The sequence below is a fragment of the Gorilla gorilla genome, chromosome X (assembly GCF_029281585.2).
Source record: "Gorilla gorilla gorilla isolate KB3781 chromosome X, NHGRI_mGorGor1-v2.1_pri, whole genome shotgun sequence".
Classification (NCBI taxonomy): domain Eukaryota; kingdom Metazoa; phylum Chordata; class Mammalia; order Primates; family Hominidae; genus Gorilla; species Gorilla gorilla.
The window spans coordinates 46,973,674-46,997,249 of NC_073247.2; the positions used below are offsets into that span (position 1 = coordinate 46,973,674).

At 37.7% G+C, this 23,576-nt stretch overlaps 1 pseudogene; it reads right to left on the reverse strand.

The window, feature by feature from the left end:
* LOC101140295 (dolichyl-diphosphooligosaccharide--protein glycosyltransferase subunit STT3A-like) overlaps nucleotides 1-20,993 on the reverse strand; it is a 47,025-nt pseudogene extending 26,032 nt beyond the window's left edge.
* Nucleotides 20,994-23,576: the final 2,583 nt, after the last annotated feature.

A 23,576-nucleotide genomic window follows, 5' to 3' on the forward strand; every position in this document is an offset into this window, starting at 1 on the left:
AAAGAGTAATTCATGCAGAGCTGGCTGTGAGGGAGACTAGTGTTTAATTATTACTCAAATCAGTCTCCCCTAGCATTCACGCATCAGAGTTTTTCAGGATAATGCGGTGGGTGAGGAGGGCCAATGAGTAAGGGGTACTAACTGGTCGGGTCGGAGATGAAAAGGAAAAGTATCCCTACATATTTTTTCTAGAGCAAGTGTGGATATAATTTTAAGTGAAATAAAATTATTAACAATTATGAAGTTTTTGTTATTCATGGTATATTTAATAGTGGTGTCTGTGTAGAGGATGACAGTGTATGTTCACTATTTGGTAAACATAGTGTCCATGATATCTGTCTTCTACCAATCCAAAAAGTACAAAAATGAATATTAAAATTTCAGGAATCATTATCTCTCTTAATCTTTTCTCAGTTTTGTTGTGGTAATGGAGGTAGCTTATAAGCCCATTGTCTACTAAAAGTACACTTACAGATCTTTAAATGTTAAAAGAAAAGAGGGTGTTTTTTGTATTACGTATACGTGTATCTCAGAATTTTCCTTGTCTTAGTTCCTTACCATGCCTCAAAGTGTAAATGTGAAATATCTAAAATACATTTAGGATCAAATAATTGCTATTGTTATGCTCAGAAAGTGGTTTTTTTAAAATTATACCTTAAGTTCTAGGGTACATGTGCACAGGGTACAGGTTTGATACATAGGTATATATGTGCCATGTTGGTTTGCTGCACACATCAACTCGTCATTTACATTAGGTTCTTCTCCTAATGCTATCCCTCCCCCAGCTCCCCACCCCCGAGTGTGTGATGTTCCCCGCCCTGTGTCCAAGTGATCTCATTGTTCAATTCCCACCTATGAGTGAGAACATGCAGTGTTTGGTTTTCTGACCTTGTGGTAGTTTGCTGAGAATGATGGTTTCCAGCTTCATCTATGTCCCTGGAAATGACATGAACTCATCCTTTATTCCACATTTTCTTAATCCAGTCTATCATTGATGGACATTTGGGTTGGTTCCAAGTCTCTGCTCTTGTGAATAGTGCTGCAATAAACATACATGTGCATGTGTCTTTATAGTAGCATGATTTACAATCTTTTGGGTGTATACCCAGTAATGGGATGGCTGGGTCAAATGGTATTTCTAGTTCTAGATACTTGAGGAATTGCCACACCATCTTCCACAATGGTTGAACTAATTTTCCCTCCCACCAACAGTGTAAAAGTGTTCCTATTTCTCCACATCCTCTCCAGCATCTGTTGTTTCCTGACTTTTTAATGATTCCCATTCTAACTGGCATGAGATGGTATCTCATTGTGGTTTTGTTTTGCATTTCTCTGATGACCAGTGATGATGAGCATTTTTTCATGTGCCTGTTGGCTGCATAGATGTCTTCTTCTGAGAAGTGTCTGTTCATATCCATTGCCCACTTTTTGATGGGGTTGTTCTTTTTTTCTTGTAAATTTGTTTGAGTTCTTTGTAGATTCTGGATATTAGCCCTTTGTCAGATGGGTAGATTGCAAAAATTTTCTCCCATTCTGTAGGTTGCCTGTTCACTCTGATCGTAGTTTCTTTTGCCGTGCAGAAGCTCTTTAGTTTAATTAGATCCCATTTGTCTATTTTGGCTTTTGTTGCCATTGCTTTTGGTGTTTTAGTCATGAAGTCCTTACCCATGCCTATGGCCTGAATGGTATTGCCTAGGTTTTCTTCTAGGGTTTTTATGGTTTTAGGTCTAACATTTAAGTCTTTAATCCATCTTGAATTAATTTTTATATAAGTGTAAGGAAGGGATCCAGTTTCAGCTTTCTACATATGGCTAGCCAGTTTTCCCAGCACCATTTATTAAATAGGAAATCCTTTCCCTATTTCTTGTTTTTGTCATGTTTGTGAAAGATCAGATGGTTGTAGATGTGCAGTGTTATTTCTGAGCTCTCCGTTCTGTTCCATTGGTCTATATCTCTATTTTGGTACCAGTACATGCTGTTTTGGTTACTATAGCCTTGTAGTATAGTTTGAAGTCAGGTAGCATGATGCCTCCAGCTTTGTTCTTTTGGCTTAGGATTGTCTTGGCAGTGCAGGCTCTTTTTTGGTTCCATATGAACTTAAAGTGGTTTTTTCCAATTCCGTGAAGAAAGTCATTGGTAGCTTGATGGGGATGGCATTGAATCTATACATTACCTTGGACAGTATGGCCATTTTCACGATATTGATTCTTCCTATCCATGAGCATGGAAAGTTCTTCCATTTGTTGTGTCCTCTTTTATTTTGTTGAGCAGTGGTTTGTAGTTCTCCCTGAAGAGGTTCTTCACATCCCTTGTAAGTTGGATTCCTAGGTATTTTATTCTCTTTGTAGCAATTGTGAATCGGAGTTCACTCATGATTTGGCTCTCTGTTTGTCTATTATTGTTGTATAAGAATGCCTGTGATTTTTGCACATTGATTTTGTATCCTGAGACTTTGCTGAAGTTGCTTATCAGCTTAAGGAGATTTTGGGCTGAGACGATGGGGTTTTCTAGATATACAATCATGTCATCTGCAAACAGGGACAATTTGACTTCCTCTTTTACTGATTGAATACCCTTTATTTCTTTCTCTTGCCTGATTGCCCTGGCCAGAACTTCCAACACTATGTTGAATAGGAGTGGTGAGAGAGGGCATCCTTGTCTTGTGCCAGTTTTCAAAGGGGATGCTTCCAGTTTTTGCCCATTCAGTATGATATTGGCTGTGGGTTTTTAATAAATAGCTCTTATTATTTTGAGATACGTTCCATCAATACCTAGTTAATTGAGGGTTTTTAGCATGAAGGGCTGTTGAATTTTGTTGAAGGCCTTTTCGTCATCTATTCAGATAATCATGTGGTTTTTGTCATTGGTTCTGTTTATGTGATGGATTATGTTTATTGATTTGCATTGGGGAAGTTCTCCTGGATAATATCCTGAAGAGTGTTTTCCAACTTGGTTCCATTCTCCCCGTCACTTTCAGGTACACCAATCAAACATAGATTTGGTCTTTTCACATAATCCCATATTTCTTGGAGGCTTTGTTCGTTTCTTTTTACTCTTTTTTCTCTAAGCTTGTTTTCTCACTTTAGTTCTTTAATTTGATCTTCAGTAACTGATACCCTTTCTTCCACTTGATCGAATCGGCTATTGAAGCTTGTGCATGCGTTACGAAGTTCTCGTGCCATGGTTTTCATTTCCATCAGGTCATTTAAGGTCTTCTCTACACTGTTTATTCTAGTTAGCCATTCGTCTAACCTTTTTTCAAGGTTTTTAGCTTCCTTGTGATGGTTCAAACATTCTCCTTTAGCTTGGAGAAGTTTGTTGTTACCAACCTTCTGAAGCCTACTTCTGTCAACTCGTCAAAGTCATTCTCCATCCAGCTTTGTTCCATTGCTGGCAAGGAGCTGTGATCCTTTGGAGGAGAAGAGGCACTCTGATTTTTAGAATTTTCAGCTTTTCTGCTCTGGCTTCTCTCCGTCTTTGTGGTTTTATCTACCTTTGGTCTTTGATGTCGGTGACCTGCAGATGGGGTTTTGGTGTAGATGTCCTTTTTATTGATGTTGATGCTGTTCCTTTCTGTTTGTTAGTTTTCCTTCTAACAGTCAGGTCCCTCAGCTACAGGTCTGTTGGAGTTTGCTGGAGGTCCCCTCCAGACTCTGTTTGCCTGGATATCACCAGTGGAGGCTGCAGAACAGCAAATACTGCTGCCTGATCCTTCCTCTGGAAGCTTCGTCCCAGAGGGGCACCCGCCTATATGAAGTGTATGTCAGCCCCTACTGGGAGGTGTCTCCCAGTTAGGATATACGGGGGTCAGGAACCCACTTGAGGGGTAGTCTGTCTGTTCTTAGAGCTCAAACGCCATGCTGGGAGAACCACTGCTCTCTTCAGAGCTGTCAGACTGGGACGTTTAAGTCTGCAGGAGTTGTCTGCTGCCTTTTGTTCAGCTATGCCCTGCCCACAAAGGTGGAGTCTAGAGGCAGTAGGCCTTGCTGAGCTGTGGTGAGCTCTGCCCAGTTCGAGCTTCCCGGCTGCTTTGTTTACCTACTGAGGCCTCAGCAATGGTGGGTGCCCCTCCCTCAGCCAGGCTGCTGCCTCGCAGTTTGATCTTAGACTGCTGCACTAGCAGTGAGCAAGGCTCTGTGGGCATAGGACCCACCGAGCAAGGCATGGGAGAGAATCTCCTTGTCTACCAGTTGCTAAGACCTTGAGAAAAGTGCAGTATTTGGGCAGGAGTGTGCCGTTTTTCCAGGTACAGTCTATCACGGCTTCCCTTGTTTAGGAAAGGGAAATCCCCTGACCCCTTGCACTTCCCAAGTGAGGCATGCCCTGCCCTGCTTCAGCTCACCCTCCGTGGGCTGCACCCACTGTCCAGCTAGTCCCAGTGAGATGAACCAGGTACTTCAGTTGGAAATGCAGAAATCACCCATCTTCTGTGTTGATCACACTGAGAGCTGCATACTGGGGCTGTTCCTATTTGGCCATCTTGGAACAGAGCTCTATTTTTTTTTTTAAAGTTTTCTGTCTTTGTTACTACTTTCCTGTCAAACTTGGCTACATTTTGGTCTGTGTGGAAATAATATTATGAATAAAAGACAGCTAGGCTAAATTGATTTTTAAGAGAATTTAATGACTCATTTATAGAATCTGAATTTTTAGACTCAGTGAAAAAATCATGCAAATTCTCATCAGTTGATGTTCTCTGTCTGAAATCAAATGTTTCTATTATACTCCTAACTCCTAGAGACATTTAGAGAAACTTCCTTCTAATTATAATACAATAGGCCTATTAATCAGACTATTTCTACCTGATAGAAGAGTTACAGACTATTTCTACATAATAGAACATCTTCCAACTGTCATCTAAAGTAATTTGCTATTGTTACTTCATGTGAAGTTGAATGAATGATGAAAATATATACGTATAGTTCACTTCTCATTCAAAGAATTTATAATTATACCACTACCAGATAAGAAATATTAATATTGTGGTGCCTATTTTATGTACAGAATTGTGCTTACAAAAATTCTGTAAATACATCATACAATACACATATATATTTATGTATCTATATTTACATATAATATCTATATATGTACACATTAATCTGATTATACTTAATATAACATAGTAGTTTACAACATCCTTAACTACAATTGGAAATATGATTTCTAAAGCTGATTACCATTCTGATTTATAAAAACACCGTAATTTTAAATATAAGATGAATTGTATCACCCCCACCAAAAAATTATATGTTGAAATCCTAATCCCAATACCTCAAATTGTGACTTTATTTCGAAATAGGGCTTTGGGGATGTAACTAGTTAAGATGAAGTCATGCTAGGGTAGAGTGGGCCCCTAACCCGATATGACTGGATTCTTCATGAAAAGAATGTCATGTGAAGAGACAGACATGCATTCACACTGAGAGAACATAAGAAGATTAGAGTTATGCTGTCACAAGCCAAGGGACTACCAGAAGCTTGGAGAGAGGCCTGAGAGAAATACTTCTGTAGCACCTTCAGAGGGAATGTGGCCCTGCTGACACTGATCTTAGATTTCTGGTCTCTAGAAATTTGTGACAATAAATTTCTGTTGTTTATGTCACTCTGTGGTACTTTGTTACAGCAGCCATGGCAAACTAATATGTCTCTAATTTTTTCACTTTTTTGCTTTTGAAAGTGACAATAAGATGAATGTTACTGTACCAGAAAGGTTATTCACCTGTCCAATTATTTTATTTTACAAAATAAGCTTTATTAAATTATAATTCACATTGAAAAAGGAAAAATGACTCAGAGAAGTCTGAGCTATATGAGGTATGCAAAATTTATCAGGCCCAAAAAGACATGATTATGGGACTTCAGTCATGCCTGCTGCACTCGTGACTGGGATGGGGGAAATTGTTTAAAGGTATTTTGTTCCTGACTCACCCATTATCTACCTGTTCCTGGAATTGGTTATAGAAAGAACATCGTAGAACGAATCAATAGCTCATGCTATTTTAATGTAAATTCTTGGTAAACAACTTAGGAACTGCCTTTTCCTTTAAAAGCCCACTTGTAAGTACTGCCAATCAGGGCACATATTCAGGGCAACTTGAATCTATGCTTCCAGTTGGCAGCTCTCAAACTTGGTTGAAATAAACTCTCTATTTATATTAATTTTTGCCTCAGTTTTTTCCCTTTGGGTTGATGTATCTGGTACAGTCGACATGTTTCAAAGTGACTCTCCCAGATCATCCAGTGTTTCTGTCTGAAAGGGGTGCTTGATGGCAGCATGAAGCCATTGCCTTCTCTCTCTTCTGGAGTCCCATTAGTTGTTGTGGGTAAGTTCTACTGAAATATGGACTTTATCCCACTCTTTGATGGAAGGTCTACACTTTATTTGGGCTGTTTTTACAAACCATTCCTTTCTAGAATAAAGATTTTTTAATGTTTTCCCTGTGGGCAGATTTGGATTACAGTAAAAAACAAAACAAAAACTGCATTTTCTCTGCCTCTGTCTCACAGCAGGTGGTTCATGTCAAAGTTTCTCTGCTTTTGCCTCAGGACTGGAGGTTGGGGTCAAGGTCAGGCAAAGAGCGCTCCATAGAAATTTTGCTTTTCCACCTGTCTCACAACATAAGGTTTGGATGAAGAGATTGGCAGTTTGGCAACAGTGGTCTTGTTTTAAATAGCATGCTTTAAAAATTGCAGCTGCTTTCTACTGCTTAAAATTTAGGCTTGGCTTTTTATTTGTCATCAACTAATTAAATACCAGTTGGTTTTATGTACAACAATTATTGGGTATTCTCTCTTAAATATCTAGGAAAGAGGACTCACCTAACCTGGGATGGTCATATACAGAAATGGCCAAAATGGGGGCGCTTTGACTTGCTTAAATAATGTATTAATGCACATAACTGGAAAAAGCTACCTTTAGAACAAGAAAATTGAATGGGAGAACTACTTCATGTTTGTTCTGGATGAAATAAGAGATTTGAAAATAATTGTTTAAGAACTCTATTGTCATAAATTAGCTTAATTAAAAGCTTATATTCAAGGCCAGGCACACCGGCTCACACCTGTAATCCCAACACTGTGGAGGTCAAGGTGGGAGGTTCACCTGAGCCCAGGAGTTTGACCTCAGCCTAGATAACATAGTGAGACCCCGTCTCCATAAAAAGATTAAAAAAAGCAACAACAACAGAAACTAATCAGGCATGCTGGCAAGCACCTGTGGTCCCAGTTACTTGGGAGGTCAAAGCAGGAGGATCACTTTAACCTGGGAGATCGGGGCTGCAATGATTTTTAATTACATCACTGCACTCCAGCCTGAGCAACAGAGTGAGACACGGTCTCTAAAAAAAAAAAAAAAAAATCGGATATTCAGGCTACAAATTTTTTGGGAAAATAAAAAGCTGTTCTGCTTTTTTTTCTTGGATCATATTTCTGTGAAATTTTTTCAGTCAAGTAAGCTTTTAAAAAAATGTTTCATACCTCTGTTTGCTTACTATCTTGTTGGTATAACTGCTGAGAAAAATGTAAAACTTCTTTGGCCTTTCAGAAAGCATAAAATCTCCTCAAATTGGCTTCTCTATGTATTCTTTTTTTTCCACTTATGCTTTTCCATCCCTTTGCCATGTTTGATAACACATGAAGAAATGCAAAGGAGACTTCAAGTGACTCAGACTTTATGTGGAGTACAGAAAAAAATGCCACTTACTCCCTTTTGGGGGTCTTCTGTTTTCCTTGCAAAGTTCAGTCATAGGCAGGTTTTTTTCTCCAGTCAAAAGCTTTGCTCTCTTTTGCATAGAGTTACCTGATGTCTTTTGCTTTCAGGGTGCCAGGGACTACATTATACTGTGAGAGAGAATTTGACTTTTGTGTGTGCAGTGGCTAAAAAGTCACTGGCAAAAGTTGCAGTTTCAGAAATTGCTGACAGCTGTTACAGTGAATGGGTATCACTGCAGAGGAATACTTGTTTCTTTGTAGATTTCCATAAGAAAGGCACAGTTTGAAGACTTGGAGGCTATGGAAACACTCACCACCAAGAACTAATACTCTGGCAGGAGATGGGTTGATCACAGAGTGGGTTGATTGGTGTTGGGTCACCTATTAGCCTTGCGGAATGTCTTTGTAGTAAGGTGCACTATGGAAGCATTATATGGCCTATTCTCATGGTGCTTCCCTTTTTGGGGGGACCTGGAATTCAGTGTAAAAGTGAGATCCTTGATTTTGTACAGATCTAGATGCCCTGCCTTAGAGCTGTGCCTGCTTTTCATATGTTTAAATCTTAGGCCCTGAAAACTACAAATGCTTTCATTGCCCTATTCTTTAAAGGGCTCAATGCTGAGGTCAGTAATCAAATTTAGAAACAAGCTAAGCAGAAAAGACCACCTATTAAACTGAATCCATCTCCAACCTACAACTTTTTGATATTTAGATGGCTGCTTTGAACTTTTTTAAAAGAAATTTACATCTATAAAAAATTCTCATTAGTAAGGGCATCTCCCTCTTTGCATCAAAACTACTAGAAATTTTATAATGGGGAAGGCATTGCCTTAAATTGTACATAAAGTACCTTACCTTTGTTCAAGATAATTATCCTAGGAAACTTGTCTTGATTGGGTTTTTACCTATGCCCTTCTTTGCTTCAGCAAATAATAGTGTTTATATGTAAGTTCTGTGCTTTGGGGATATAAATTTTTACCTGAGTCATGCCTTTGAAAGTGCAAATGTGGGATTGTCTCACTAACAATTGTTTACAGCACTTGAACAGCTAATCAAGGGATCAATAGTCTAAAAGTGGGAGAAAAGGTATTTGAAAATTGGAAAATGAAGAATCTTATAAAGCTATTAGGCCTCTGCTTCTACCTGTGTGTCTGTCTGTATGTATATCTGTATGTTTCATGTATATGTAATATTTCACTACTAAAATATATGAAAGTGCTTTGATTGACTTAAAAAAGTAACCACTGAAATCAATTATTTTATCAGAAAATCAGAAACTAAAATATCTTTTAGTTCACATGACTTAGGTATATCTCTAACCAATAAGACTAATTTAATATTATCAGTTTAATAAAAACAACTGCCTTCTGAGTAATCAACAAAAAAGGCATGTATTTTAAGTTTTATGCTTTTATGATACTTGCCTGACATAGAGTAATATAAAAATGGATAGTGGAAAATGTAACTTGAAATGATAGCTACAATTGTCCAATGTCTCCTGAAATTTTCCAAACATAATTGTTAAGAATAAACTAAGTAAATGTAAATGGAATAAATATTTTAATTATAATTTTGCTTCATAACGTGTTTGTTAGAGGGGTTTGAACCAGAGTGACTCTGTCTTGAATAGGGCTGGGTAAAATAAACTTGAGACCTACTGGGCTGCATTCCCAGGAGGTTAGGCATTCTTAGTTACAGGATGAGATAGGAGGTTGGAACAAGATACAGGTCACAAAGACCTTGCTGATGAAAGAGTTTGCAGTAAAGAAGCTGGCCAAAACCCACCAAAACCAAGATGGTCACAAAAGTGAACTCTGGTCATCCTCACTGCTCATTATATGCTAATTTTAATGTATTAGCATGCTAGAATACACTCCCACCAGCATCATGACAGTTTATAAATGCCATGGCAATGTCAGGACATTACCTTATATGGTCTAAAAATGGGAGGAACCCTCAGTTCTTGGAATTGCCCACCCCTTTCCCAGAAAACTTATGAATAATCCACCCCTTGTTTAGTATATAATCGAGAAGTAACTATAAGTATAATCAATCAGATGAGCAGGTCATGCTGCTGCTCTGCCTATGGAGTAGCCATTCTTTTGTTCCTTTACTTTCTTAATAAATTTGCTTTCACTTTACTGTATGGACTCGCCCCAAATTCTTTCTTCCACGAGGTCTAAGAACCCTCTCTTGGGGTCTGGATTGGGATCCCTCTCTGGTAACATGTTTACTTAAAAACATTTTTCAAATCCTTTTGGTAATTTTTCCCTTAGGGATTTTGCTAAGCTAAATTAAATTATAAATGTTCATTGAATACCTAAATCATTTACAGATACGATGTAATACTAAGACATTAATGACTAATTATGAGTTGAAGCTTATATATTTTTGGCTTTTTATTTCAGAGAAACAAATATATTTAGACCTTTAAATAAATATGTTCTATTCCACGTTTTAAAAATTGTTCCATTAGGAAGACTATGTTTCTAAATATTATAAAATGTGTATTCATAAATTGTTAGTATGCAACTAATAGTTAAAAATTACTTACTAGGGTTACTACGGGTTAAAATTCTGAGTAATATATGATAATTAAAACTAGACATAAGAAGGGAAATGAGGTTGGGCGTGGTGGCTCACACCTGTAACCCCAGCACTTTGAGAGGCCAAGGCGGACAGATCATGAGGTCAGGAGTTCAAGACCAGCCTGGCCAAGATGGTGAAACTCCATCTCTACTAAAAATGCAAAATTTAGTGGGGTGTGGTGGCGCGTGCCTGTAGTCCCAGCTACTGGGGAGGCTGAGGCAGAAGCATAGCTTGAACCCAGGAGGCGAAGGTTGCAGTGAGCTGAGATCTTGCCACTGTACTCCAGCCTGGGTGACAGAGCGAGACTCTGTCAGAAAAAAAAAAAAAAAAAAAAGGAGAAATGATTCTATATACAGAATGTACAAGGAAAGGGAAATAAGTTTTTGGTTATGAATGTTATAAGAAAGATATGAGAATGTGGTTTTTGTTAAAGGAAAAGTAATGTATAAGTTATTTAAAAGTTTTTTTAAGTTGAATGGATAAAAAAGGATACAATGAGATAAATAAATTGAAAGGCTATAGAGAAGTTGAAATGAAAGAGAATTTAAAAAATTGTAAGAGGTTATAAAAGATTTATGATGTCCTGGGAATTGTCTTTGCCTGCTGCCTCGTGAAGTGTATCAGAAGTGGCTATGAGGTGATGTAGGGGTCTGGTCTCTTCAGCCTCCTCATCTGGGGGAGTGTAGTAGTCTCCTCCAGGTTTTTCAATTAAGTGGATTATTTTTTCAGACAGAAAAAAATAGATTTAATTTTAACAATACACCAATGAAAAGGTAAACTTTAGTTTTCTCTTTTGAACAAGATTTTCATATAGTATTAAAAAGAGATAATAAAATATTTTCTTTATCCTTTGAGTAAACTGCAAAATAAAAAAGAGGAGAAAGTTTGCCTTATGCTATCTTTACTAGGTTTCTTTATTGTTTGAGAACTGAGTTTCCTCTCTATCAAAAAGTAAAGGTCTTCGCTTAATGAAATCTAAGACTTATTACTTTGGCTAAGTTAATTACCATTATTTTACAGTAATTTGTGATCCTATTTTGATATCAAGTGTTCTAAAGTTAATATTTGATGTTTCCAAATCAAATTTCAAATTCTAAAATTAAGTCTTTTCCAAAAGGAACCCCTGGAAATTCAGGAAAAATGTATTAGGCTTATCTGGTATGTTAAAATTATATGAGAAGCATTGTCAAACAAGAAATGGTATTTAACTTTCTTTGAGTTGTATTTGTATAAATGTGTTATTAATACGTGTTTCAAAATTCTGTGATATTCCAAAATTCTGACATGTGTGGTATATGTTATCAGTCATAATTATGATTACTATGTTAAATTGTTGTATGCCACAGAAATAAGAAAATTTCCATGTCAATTGTGTCCTTAACCATGGCTACTCTAAATCTTTTGCTATCCACAGAAAATTTTTATTTTACTATGATTCTTCTCAGAACACAGTTTACAGTCAGCTAGAGTCCAAAATTTGCTTTTTCTTCAAGAAAATTAATAGAAATGACCCTGACAAGTACAATTCAATACAGGTTTCTGATAACTTTGGAATTCGTATCATTAGACTAAGTAAAATCTTTCAGAGCTTCAGTACAAAAATGATTTGTCCATGAAGATTGCTAAGCCAACATCAAGAAGACTAATAATTAATTACATGTTAGTGAACTGATAGAAAACTGAAAGGATTTTTATGACCTTTATTGTGAAACAATGTTGATTTTTTAAAATATTTAGTTTTCTATGGTCAAGAAAACTTTTTTCCTTTGAGCTATCTGTAGCTAACGGCAATTGGGTAAAGTATACTTTTGTGAGAAAAATTCAAACATTTTCCTTTCTCTATACCTGATTTATCCAGAATTCAGAACTACTTTTTGTTTTATTTTTATTTTGCTATTTTCTGGCAATGTAGTTATTTGAGTATGTTCAATAAAAATTTGTTTTCTTTTGTAATAGGACATATTGGATACACTGATTATTTTATCAGGCCTTTGACTGAAATGTCATAGTTTAAAATGTAACCAAACTGCTTTGAGGAATTGAGGTTGATTTGATAAAGCCAATAGATGTGGAAAAACAAAAACAAAAACAAAACAAAACAAAAAACTGGCCTCATACTTTGTCTATTTGGTTCTCTTACAAGGTTCCTAAATTTGTGTAAGTAAAGAATGTCACTTTCTGACAGGCCCATGAAACTCAAGGTATTTTGGGGACCTTGAGAAGAGAGGGATTCACCCAATTTGTACAGATATTATCAGAACGGTCTAATGGCAAAAACTTGGTTTGGCTTCCTACCCATAAGATGTATTTAGAAAGTCTAATTGAGATTCCTTATGAAAAAGTTTCATCAAAGCCAACTTAAAAGAGCCTACATCGCCAATCACTATTCTTGTTTCACTTATGCAAATAATCAAGCCAAGTATACTACTAAAACTTATTTTCAAATAAATTTATCTTAATGAGATTTATCTTCAGTAGAAATGGAGAATTAGAGAGCGAAAATATGTTTCAGAAGAAAAGTATAGAATGCTTGTTATCAGATTCTAGTCTTGAAATTATTTTTAAGTTATTATTTTCCTACAATTTAGATGGAATTCTGAATTATTTCCTGGCTACAAGTATAGAATGCTTGTTATCAGATTCTAGTCTTGAAATTATTTTTGTTATTATTTTCCTACAATTTAGACTGAATTCCGAATTATTTCCTGGCTACAAGTATCTAAAGAAGAATATGGATTTATTTTTCTTCATTATGTTTTTAGTTGACTCCCCAATGGAACAGGTATCTTTTTAAAATTTGTTTTGGCATACAAATTATTTTTTTAATTTATCTCTCATTGTTTTACGTCTTCCAAGAAAAGTAAACTTGTGGTATTCCGAGGAATAGAGATGATGATTCAACAAACAAAAGTAGCTCTATAAATCATTGACTTCACCGAAGTATTATTTTTGCCACCCCATCCCCCTGTGAAGCCATCCCAATTCAGATTTCAGTGCTCTTAAAATTCTTGACTGAAACATATCTCCCTCCCACCTACTGACACAGAACACGACTATTCAGGAATAAGCTTTCTGAGCACTAAGGGATGAAGGCTGTCTATCACTGTAGCCTCAGCAAAGATAATCAATCATTAATGCTTCCATGGCAAGATTATTGATCAAAAGAGGGTAAATGAAAAAAATGAAAATAGCCCAGAAAAGTTTGAGCTATGTGAGGTATGCAAAAATTATCAGGCCTAAAAAGACAAAACTATGGGATTTCATTCGCACTTCTGCCCCCATGTTAGGAGCAATGGTTTAAAGGCTGTCTCTTTCATTATCTTCATGTTTCTGGAATTTATGACACTAAGAATAATGTATGTCCGATCAATAGATTGCTATTTTAATGTAAATTCTTGGTAAACAACTTAGGAACTGATCTTTTTCTTTAAAAACCCGCTTGTAACTGCTATTAATTAGAGTGTGTATTGTAGCACAACGTGAATACATGCACCTGCGTTGCACTTCTCAAACTTGTTTCAAATAAACTGTTTACTTACATTAATTTTGCCTCAATTCTTTTCTTTTACGTTGACAACATACAAAATATGCACCGATTATAAGCATACAGTTTACAGAGCTTTGGAGCATTTTTATATACAATTTGCCTAGCACTCTAATCAAAATGTAAAACTTTTTCATTATTCCAAAAAATTTACTTATGCTCCATGAAGTCAGTCTTCTGACTTCCTGACTGAGAGAAGAGCTGCTGTAATTCCTATAATTATAGATTAATTTTGCTCTTTATAAATACATGTACAAGTAAAATTAGATAGCCTCTCTATGTGTGCGTGTGTTTGTGTGTGCGTGTGTGTGTGTGTGTGTGTGTGTGGCTGACTTATTTCAATTAACATGTTTTTGAATTCACTCATATTATTGTGTGTATCAGCAGTTCATCCCTTTTTTTATTGTTGAGTAGTTTTCCATTATATGAATATAGTATATTCTGTTTAACTGGATTGTTTCCAGATTTCGAATATTAAGAATAGGGTACTAAGAACATTCATATTCAAGATTTTCTCTGTGCATATGCTTTCATTTCTCTTGAATAAATACCTGTGAGTAAAATTATTGGCTCACACAATAGTATATTTTTAACATTATAAAAACTTGCCAAAATGCTATCTAAAGCCATTCTACTATTCTCCCTTACCTCCAGCAAAGCATGATGAGAATTCCAGTTGCTCCATATCCTTATCGACATGGTCACCTAGGAGATACGTACAGGTATTACATAGTGGTTTTAATTGGCATTTCCTTCATTGCTAATGATATTTTATTCACATGTGCTTCCTGGCCATTCTTATATATTCTTTTTTGAAAGATATCTTCAATTTTTTTGCTAATTTATGATTGTTCATTTTTTTCCCTCAATATTGAATTTTTAAATGAATGTATAGATTTATTATATATATTACTTTAAAATATAAGATCTAAATATTTACATTTATTTTTGAGATACCAGTCCCTTTTCAAATGTGTGCTTTGCAAATAGTTTTCCCCAAGCTGCAATTTGTCTATTCATTTTCTTAACTGGTCAATAAAGAGGACAGGTTTTCAAATTTGATGTAGTTTAATATTTTTAAATTGTATGGTTTATGTTTTTATCTTATATAAAATATCTTAAGGTCACAAAGATGTTTAAAAATTACAATTTTTATTTTATTATAAAAATGCTATAGTTTTAACATTTATGTTTAAATTGGATCCATTATGAATAACTATTTTTTGAATGATTTAATGAGTTAAGATGTTTCTCTTTCCAAGTGTCCAACTCCTCCAGGAGCATTTGTGAAAAAATACTCTTTTACTCACTAAAGTAGTTGGAAACCTGCGAAATTCAGCTGATCTCATATGTGTGGATACATTTCTGGACTATATATACTGTTGCATTAAACTATTTGTCAATATTGTGCCAGTATTACCCTGTCTTGCTTACTAAAAATGTATAATAGTTCAATCAGATACTACAGATTTTTTCATAATTTTTGACTATTCTATATCTTTTGTAATTCCACATGATTTTAGAACAAACTTGTATATTGTTACAAAATAACATGCTTATATTTTGATTGTGTTTGTATTAAGTGTATAAATGTATTTGGGTAGCTTGAAAATCTTAAAAGTATTGAGTCTAAGCCGGGCACGGTGGCTCATGACTGTAATCCCAGCACTTTGGGAGGCTGAGGCGGGTGGATCATCTGAGGTCAGGAGTTTGAGACCAGCCTGGTCAACATGGTAAAACCTCATCTTTACTAAAAACACAAAAAGTAGCCAGACATGCTGGCACAGGCCTGTAATCCCATCTACTCAGGTGGCTGAGGCACGAGAATCACTTGAACCTGGAAGGCAGAGGTTGCAGTGAGCTGAGATCGCACCAATGCACTTCAACCTGGGCGACAGAACAAGAGTCTGTCTCAAAAAAAAAAAAAAATATTGCATCTATCCAATATTATAATATATCTGTTGCCCATACTTGGCTAAATTTATTCTTTTAAAAATAACTTTATTAAAATATAATTGACATAATTGTATATATTTAGTGTATAAAATGTTATATTTTGATACATGTATTCATTATAAAATGATTCCCACAATCAAGCTAATTAACATAGCAATCACTTAACATTGTTACCTTTTCTGTGGTGAGAACACTTGATCTCTAGTAGCAAATTTTCAGTAATAATAATAATAATAATAATAGTAATACATTATTAAGTAGAATCACCATGTTGTACATTAGGTCTCCAGTACTTATATATCTCATGACTGAAGTTTTGTACCTCTTAACAAATAACTCAGTGGAAAGTTTGTTCGACTTTAATTTTTCAGTCAGAATTGTGTAAGCTGAACTAAGTGTTTATGGTGCTGGCTATTGTTTCTCCTCTTAATCATAGGTCCTCTTCAGTTAGAACACAAACAAGACTATCTTTTCCTTGCAAATTGATGTGGATGGTGGGCTGCTGGGGCATCATTTTCAATATTTTCTCATCCCTTCTTAAAATGAGTTATTCACTTGTAAATTGATGATTTCTTTGGAGTACTGTTCCCATAAACCTTTTATAAGGCATTAATAATTTCACCATTCTTCCGTTCAAGCTTCACCATAAATTTGATGTTTGTTCTTGCTTCAATTTCAGCAGAATTCATGTTGCTCTGATAGGGGGTCTTTTCACACTGATGAAATCTTTCTTCTCATCTAGAGCCCCAGACAACTAGATCCTGTTCATACATGTTATGAGAAGTTAGTATGAGTTTATTTTGGTGCAAAAATATTTTAAAATCCATGCATAGTTTTTTCATAATGTACATTTTCCATGAACTTTTTGAAGACCCAGCACGTGGGGGTGTGTGGGTAGAGGGAGGGAGACAGAGAGAGAGAATATAAGAAAAAATAAAGTTTTATACTGGAGAGAATAAAATAATAATAAAAATTAAAACCACAGTTTGTATTTTATCAGAAGTGGAAATTAAATAACAACAGAAAGGTATCATACCAACAGCCAAAGGAACAATCTAAAATGACATCTCAAAACTTACCCTTTTTAATGATTGAGAAAACTACATTATCACCAACTGTTACAGTCTTAGTGACTCAACTATAACAAATGTGGGAAGGGAGGACATTTCTTTGTCTTTAGCATGGCTCGACTAAGAGACTAGGCTCCTCCAAACACCTGCACATATGGAGGAAGAGACTTCGCATATCATGTGTCATGTATTCTTGGAATGAATTTAGATAGTTACCATGACAACTGCTAGCCAAGGAGAATATTTAGTAGTATGGGTATGGACATCACCAAATACCATAAGAATGAGGTCATGTTGGTTATACAGCCTAGTGGAACTAAAGCAACTTGACTTCATTTATTTCCATTGTGAAGCCCTTATATCTTGGTTTTATAATAAATGTCGAAAGCAAAAAGACAAGTGGCAGTTACTACACAAATGTCTTTGCAGACAATCTTACCTCATTCTCCCAGTTACAGACAAACGTGTCAAGTGTGGCTTTGCATAAGTCAGAATAGTTATGAAAAATACATAACTTACCAGGGCAAAGTCCTGTTTTGTTTTTCTCTTCAGAAGTGTTTGATTCCACCAATTTGTTATTTTCTTTTTTTAGGCAGGCTTTGAGAGATGTTTCAGTGTTGTTGCCTTGCTTGATAAAAATTAAATGGTAAAAGTTTATTCAGATACGGATCTGGCTGAAGAACAAAGAGGGGGAGAGGAAATGTGTATGGGCAATATGGGTGATGTTGAAAGCCCTTGAGTCTCATTTCAGAGGTAAGAATCCATACAAAAATTATAACTAATAATAATAAAGCCTAAACGCTATATATAGAATTACAAGTCATGGTGAATCATTGTCATTTTACTCCAAGAATGCTATTGTTATTGAGATTTTAAATATCTAAATGCCTTTCTGTAGGGTCCAGCCCTACAGGGCCTGTGGGTTTTTCTCTTCGTGTGCGGAGACGAGAGATCGTAGAAATAAAGACACAAGACAAAGAGATAGAAGAAAAGACAGCTGGGCCCAAGGGACCACTACCACCAAGGCGTGGAGACCGGTAGTGGCCCCAAATGCCTGACCGTGCTGTTATTTATTGTATACAAGGCAAGGGGGTAGGCTAAGCAGTGTGAGTCATCTCCATTGATAGGTAAGGTCACGCAAGTCATGTGTCCACCAGACAGGGGGCCCTTCCCTATTTGGTAGCCGAGGCAGAGAGAGAGAGGGGACAGCTTACATCATTATTTCTTCTATGTATTCCTCAGAGAGATCAAAGACTTTAATACTTTCATTAATTTTGCTACTGCTATCGAGAAGGTGGAGCCAGGTGAGCCAGGTGTACAGGGCGGAACATGAAAGTGGACCAGGAGTGTGACCATTGAAGCACAGCATCACAGGGACATGTTTAGGCCTCCGGATGGCTGCGTGCGGGCCTGATTGATGTCAGGCCTTCCACAAGAGGTGGTGGAGCAGAGTCTTCTCTAACTCCCTGGGGGAAAGGGAGGCTCCCTTTCCCAGTCTGCTAAGTAACGGGTGCCTTCCCAGGCACTGGCGCTACTGCTAGACCAAGGTCTGCTAAGCAACGGGTGCCTTCCCAGGCACTGGCATTACCACTAGACCAAGGAACCCTCTAGCGGCCCTGTCCGGGCGTGACAAAGGGTTCACACTCTTGTCTTCTGGTCACTTCTCACCGTGTCCCTTCAGCTCCTGTCTCTGTATGGCCTGGTTTTTCCTAGGTTATAATTGTAGAACAAAGATTATTATAATATTGGAATAAAGAGTAATGCTACAAACTAATGATTAATAATATTCATATATCATCATTTCTATAATCTATTTCTAGTATAACTATTCTTATTGTATATATTTTCTTTATTATACTGGAGCACCTTGTGCCTTCAGTCTCTTACCTCAGCACCTGGGTGGCTTGCTGCCCACACCTTTCTATTATAAGGTCCATGTTAGATTTTAGGACCCTGAAACCATTTTATGATAATGGGAGCCTCTCTCTCTCTTTATGTGTGTGTGTATATATATATGTGTGTGTGTGTGTTTGTGTGTGTGAGAGAGAGAGAGAGAGAGAGACAGAGAGAGAGGTGTAATTTTTCAGTAAAAACTTTTATAACCTCTTCTGAGTTGCTCTTGGTTAGTACCTAGTATCAGCTGGATGGGATAATAACTAGGCATGCCCTTTGATGGATGGATTCCACATAAGCTACAGCAATCCCCATCTCCCCTACTTCATGTACCAGCCACCCCCCCTTTACTATGGAATGCTAGGGTATTACATAGTCTGAGATATAAGTGAGGATCCGTTGCTACAGATCTGAAGAAACCTAAATTCTTGCCTCCTCAGAAGAAAGAATTCAACTGAGGAGCACAAGGCAGAAGAAGAAACCAAGTTAAGTTTCAGAGCAGGAGTGGAAGTTTATGAAAAAGCTTTAGAATATGAAGGGAAGGAAAGGGAAGGGAAGGGAAGGGAAGGGAAGGGAAGAGAAGGGAGGGGAAGGGAGGGGAAGGGAGGGGAAGGGAGGGGAAGGGAGGGGAAGGGAGGGGAAGGGGCAGATTGGGAGAGGGCCGCGCGGGCGACTTGAGAAACCAAGTGCGCAGCTTGGCCTCTTCACTTGGGGTTTTGTACATTGGCATACGTTTGGGATCTAGAATTTCTCCTTCAAGACATCTAGAACTGAGCTTCTTCTCTGACATAAACAAAATACATTAATGTCTTATGTATCATTAAATTAGTTATGTGAATAAGACAGCTGCAGTTACATACCCAGTCTGTGAGTTACAAATTCTATTGTTTTTTTCTGCTATGAATTATACATTTTAAGTAGCTCTGTGTGATGAAATTCAGTGGAAATTACAGGAAGTGATATCTGGTTACAATTGGTTGATTATGAAAGCACCAGGACCTCCTGTTGCTTGAGAGCTATCTAAATTATCTAATAGCCCTGGTGAAGTGACAACATCCATGGCATTCTGGCCAAGTCATGATTACATCATTCTGATTCCTCATTGTTTGCTTCTGCTGGACTTGAAAGGCTAGAGTGACTTTAAATATCTCTATCTCTAATATCTGACTGCACATTACATCTACATAAAATATTTTAGTGTGACCTACCAGGCACTTAATGATTTGCCATCAGCTTCCCCATCACAGTAATCAACATCATCATCATCATCATCATCATCATCGTCACTCCCATGATCCTCCTCATCATCATCATTGCTAATTTTTATTTAGCATGTCTACCAGACACCTTTACAAAATATAATTAATCATCATAACAACCCTACAAGATAAGCTATATTATTGTCCTAATTTTACCAATAGGGTCTTAGTGACATTAATTTAAAAATCTTCCCCCGCTAACCCTACAGACAGTGTGTAGAGGAGTTGAGATGCAAACCCAGGTCAGTCAGCTTTGAAACCTAGAGGTCTTACTAAAAATGCATTAAAACACACAAATAAGTTTTATAAGACATTTATACATCTAGCCAACCTTCAAGCAATAGGAACTAATAGAGGTCATAGAAAATTAATCTTAAAAAATGTAAACTTTTCTTTTTTCCAAGATGGCAGATCGGAGACTGTGTTAGCACACCTCTCTCACTTGGAAAGGCAAAATCGTGTATAGATATTCACACTGTGAATTTTTTCCAAGAAGCAATGCAGGCACTTAATAGGAAAACTGAAGTAAACACATTCTTTGAAAGAACTGGCAGGCTGCAGTCTATGCCATGAGCCAGAAGAAAGTGTAAGATGAGGGGAGACTGCCTCGAGGATATACTCCCCAACCAGGGAAACTAGAAATACAAACCACAGGGGGGGAAGGCCTTAACCCTACCCAGTGCTGGAACTGATTTAGGGAGCAGTGATGAATATAAATGTAGGAACAGCAGCAGGAAGAGCCTTGGGCACATTCCCAGTCTCCAGTGCAGATCGAGGGAGGCCCTCCATTATTCTGCCTCACAGGGGATATTGCAGAAGTCTGCAAACTAACTCAGGCAATGGTTGCAGGTTGAGAAAAGCTCCCAACTGAATTTCATGATATAACCTCAAGTGAGAAAGAACTCCCTTGGCCAGATTTGGGGGTGAGTGGAAAGTGTGCTGCAGCCACAAGCACTGGGAGCTGGGCATCCCGGTTGTATGGGCGGACTGGGAGGGGCAGGTGTTGAAAGCCAAGGTTCATGTCTTCGTGGGTAAGACTTATGACCTGGGGCAGTTTTGAGTTCTGAGCACAGATAGCCTGAAACTTAGCTTGCTGCTGCTAGTGAAAAACTGTGGATGTGAGATCTGTCTTGCCAAGGGTGTGGGAGCAGAGCGGGGCTTACTGCAGGCTGTTACTCCCCACTCCCTGCACAAACACTTCTGTGCAGCAGAGGCAGATATACTCCTTTCTGGAACATTATCCCAGTGGTCAGAAAACCACCCCCAACTCCCACAAGGGCTACTGCTTGCCCTGCATGCAGAGAGTCAGAGCACAGACCTGCCAGAAAGAGCACCCACCTGGCTCTGCCCCACAACCCACCCTGGTACTTAAAAACAAATAACAGAAACTTTTGGGAGCTCTATGGCCCTGCTCATTGCCTAAGAAACCAGAGTACTGTCCCTGGGTAACATAAGAGAAGCACAAATCCGCACACTACTACTGCAGCTGGTGCACTTTTGCAAATGCCATCTCCTGGCTGGAAGCCAACAAATACAGTCCATCACAGCATCTCCATGTATAATAACACTGCACCCAGAAAGAAGAAAACTTGCATGTGACCTCAGCTTATAAACATTGTGTGCATCACCCTGGCTAAGGAGGAGGTGCTGAGTCTGTCCACATGACCTGTTTATTACTACTATAACTGACATTTGAGAAAGCCGACACACTAACATTATCTATAACCAAGGAATTTCACAGAGTCTTAATCATTCCCTTACCACCCCCATCAGAGCTGGTGCTGGTACTCACTGCAGACATGAGGACAGGTCACATTTCTGAATCTGTTACAGACATTCCACAGTGCCAAGCTGGAACATGGCAGCCACACTGGATAGCTAGACCCAAATTAGCAACAGCATTCACAGTAGTCTGGTTATCAGAGACTTCTACTCCTGGAGGAATAGGGAGTGCACCACCTCAAGGGAACACCCCGTGGGACAAAAGAACCTGGATGACAAACCTTAAGTCTCAGATATTTCTGCTGGTGGGAAGTGTCTTTCAGCAGCAGCACAGTTGCAGTGCTGGGCTCAGCAGGGAAAGTCTGTAGCTCTCTCCCAACAGTCAGGCAACTCTAGTGCTTGTGAAGGGTCTTGGAGAAGAGGACTTCTTTTCCCTCTCATCCACCAGCACAGACAAAGTTGGGGCTTTTCCCATGGGAGCTTGGCATGGGTGCACCTATAAACAGCCTCTCTGGAACACTTCAGGGTGACTGCATCCCCACAGAAGGAGCACCCTGCAGGTGCAGGCTTGCACGAGGGCTAGAGTCACGATTCCTCTATACTTGGAATATAACCATTCCTGGAGATGAAAAGAGGAGCCAGTCTGATCTGAATAGATGCAACACTGGGTCACGAGTATGTCTGGGAGGTGGACAGCTTTCCTGCTGGCCTGGCAAGGGAGCTGAGGTAGCTCAAATTCTTCTCTCTGATAAGACCTCAATGCTTTCACTAAGAGCTCCTTCAGCCACCTCTGTCAAGGCTGGGACTTCTGCCCACCATTGGGTATTACATTTACCCACCTGCTTTACTGTCAGCAATTTTTACCTGTGGACACCTCCCCTATTGTCCTGAAGCCTGAACTATTCAACTTAGTAAATAAAATACCGAGGAAAAATAAATAAATAAAAAAATGCACACCACAGGGGAATGAGATAAGTTTCAAGAGACTTCTGTCGTTCCAACCCTATAGAAGACAGTGAATTTGCTCACATGAAGCAGATTAACACTAGAATCAGCATCTGAGAAAGCCATCATACAAAGACTCTCTAGAACCAAGGAACACATACAAGTCTTCATCCTGAAAACACCAAGAGCTGAATTAGGCTATAATAAACTATAATCATTAAGTCACATCCCCTAAGGGGGAAAAAGAAATAAAAGAAAACACAGTCAAATCAAAGATAAATGCAAAACCAATTCGAAAAAATAGTTTACCCAAATAAGAAGAAACCAGAAAAATAATTCTGGTAATATGACAAAAAAATTTCTATAGCAACCCCAAAAGATCACACTAGCTCTCAAGCAATGGATCCACACCAAGATGAAATCTTTGAAATACCAGATAAAGTATTCAAAAGGTTGATTATTAAGCTACTCAATGAGATACCAGGGGAAGGGGGAAAATAACATAAAAACATTAAAAAAATACGGGATATGAGTGAAAACATTTCTGAAGAGATGGACATCTTAAAGAAAAGCCAGTCAGAACTTCTGGAAATGAAAGACACATTTAAGGAATTACAATATGCAGTTGAAACTTTAAAGAATGGACTAGAACAAGTAGAATACAGAATTTCAGAGCTTGAAGACAAGGCTTTTGAATTAACCCAATCAGACATAAATAAAGAAGAAACAATCAAAGGAAATGAACTATGTCTCCAAGAACTATAGGATTATGTAAAATGGCCAAATCTAAGAAGAAATGGTGTTCCTGATGGAGAAGAGCAAGCAAAAAGCTCAGAAAATTTATTTGAGGAAATAATTGAGAAAAATTTCCCTGGCCTTGCTAGA